The sequence below is a fragment of the Echinops telfairi genome, unplaced genomic scaffold (genome assembly GCF_000313985.2).
Source record: "Echinops telfairi isolate 266 unplaced genomic scaffold, ASM31398v2 ScPeMD7_7475;HRSCAF=8513, whole genome shotgun sequence".
NCBI lineage: Eukaryota > Metazoa > Chordata > Mammalia > Afrosoricida > Tenrecidae > Echinops > Echinops telfairi.
In genome coordinates, this window is record NW_022111379.1 from 29,183,272 (window position 1) to 29,185,456 (window position 2,185).

Here is a 2,185-nt window from a genome sequence, read left to right on the forward strand (position 1 = left end):
CAAAGGAAACACAGCCAGAAGCAAAGCTGTTATCAAGTAAACGAACTGGGATGGAAACAGAATGCATCTAGAGTCTAATCAAGACCCAAAGTGTGACTCATAGGAGCCCATAACTTTGAAATTAGAAGACTGGAAAATGCCACAAAAACATAGTGTGGCAGTCAGACTTGTGAGAGCCTCCCTAGGAGGAATGGACGGAAGGAGTACATATCTGAAGAGCAGCAAAGCTATAAAAACACAGGGCAGGTCAGGAGAGAATCAAGGATCCTGAGAAGCATAGGGAAGGGAAGGAGTTAAGAACTAGGGCTTTGATTGCAGATCAATAGCTGCACTCTTCCAGTGGGGCAAGAGACACCTGTCTCTGAATAGTAACAAGCACTCCCCTGGGTAGACCTCAAATCAACTTCTCCATCATGCCTTCTTCTGGGCAGGCTCTTCCTGAAACTGGTCACAGGGCCAAAGTTAGTATTTACAACTATCTTCTTCCATGACTCAATGTATATTTCTTTGCCTTGAGCAAATACATCAGCTGGTTATGGTTCTTTACCTGATAGGTAACCCCAGACCCTGAATTTCTCAAGGGTCTAGGCCATGAGTCAAGCTGGAATTTAACTGCAACAGTTTTACCTTGATTTTAATCACAAGTTGTGGTAGGACCAGGAGACATTCTAAGGAATCTCCTGTATTCTACATATACTCTTCCTTGCCTCATTTATCTAATAGCAATCCAAATTTCCTCTGCTAATCAGGACCAATGGCACTAGCAAACACAGTACCTCCCTTCTTCACAGGTTCATCTAAAGACTAAGGAAGTACAAGTTGGCTCGGTGAAATTCTTCCAGTTTTATGGCATCAGTATAGTATCTCCAGGTAGGAATATTCCTTTCTTTGGAACTAAGATGTCCAGACCTGAAGAGTATATTGTCACAAGTAGAGGAAGCAAAAATGTTGTGAGTGTGCCACTATAAGTAATAGTAAGTGGTGTCACTCCTATTTCCCCCTTTCAGTTGTTCCTCAAACCATGATCCTGGCTACTGGAGAACAGCAACATATAGTGGACTGTCCACCACTTGTCTGTCACACTATGGTGGCTTGTGTGTTGCTTTGATGGAAGTTGTGTCACTGGTATTTCAAATGACAACAGGGTCACCCAAAGTGAACAAGCTTCAGGGAGGTTTCCGTTCGCCACTTCAGACAAAGTAGCTGCGGGAAACCTTTTGCATAGAAACATTGTCAGATACTGAAGACCTCCAACACTGTGTTGGAGATAAGTGTCAGAGTATGGGCTCCTTGGGTGAGAGGGCATTGGAAAAGTGATTAACGAGGCACTGATTTCTGGAAGTAGCGTTAACCGTGGTGATATGAGCCTGTGGGAATTGAGCCTTTCTGAGCTTCATTTACAGATGGAGATCACGATAAGGAGAAACAGCTGCAAAGATCTGCTAATAATAGGAACATGGAATGTGCAAAGCATAAATATAGGAAAACTGGAAGTGGTCAAAAATAAAAGGCAATGCCTAAAGATCAATATTGTAGACATTAGTGCACTGAAATAAACTGGTATTAGCCATTTTAAATCAGAAAAAAAATCATATAAGTTACTATGCCAGGAATAACACAATAAAGGAATGGCATTGGCATTCACTGTAAGACAGCATACTGCAAAATCAATCCTGAAGTACAATGCTGTCTATAATAGGATTATATGTAACACTGTCAATGAAATTCAATCAATACAACTATAATTCAAATTTATGCCCCAACCACAAAAACTAGTCATGAAGAAATTGAAGAATTCTAACTTCAGTTAGAAATTGATCACACATGCAATGCAGATACAATGATAACCACTGGCAATTAGAATGCAAAAGTTGGAAATTAAAAGGAAGGAACAGTAGTTGGAAAATATGGATTTGGTGATAGAAAGGACTATCACACTGAAGATCAGCTAGAGATCACATTATAGAATTCTGCAAGATCAATGACTTATTCATAGCATATACCATTTTTCAACATCACAAAAAACCACTATACACATGACCTTCCCCTGATGAAACACAGACAAATCAAAATGACTACATCTGTGGGAAGAGATTATGGAGAAGCTCAATATCAGCAGCAAAAAGCAGGCCAGGGACTGACTACGGAACAGACCATGAATTACAAATATGTATGTTCAGGATAA

General features: G+C 40.3%; 1 protein-coding gene across 1 annotated transcript in view; it reads right to left on the reverse strand.

The window, feature by feature from the left end:
• Positions 1-2,185, reverse strand: part of HERC2 (HECT and RLD domain containing E3 ubiquitin protein ligase 2) — a 283,798-nt gene that overhangs the window by 120,323 nt on the left and 161,290 nt on the right. The gene's annotated exons all lie outside the window — the stretch shown is intronic.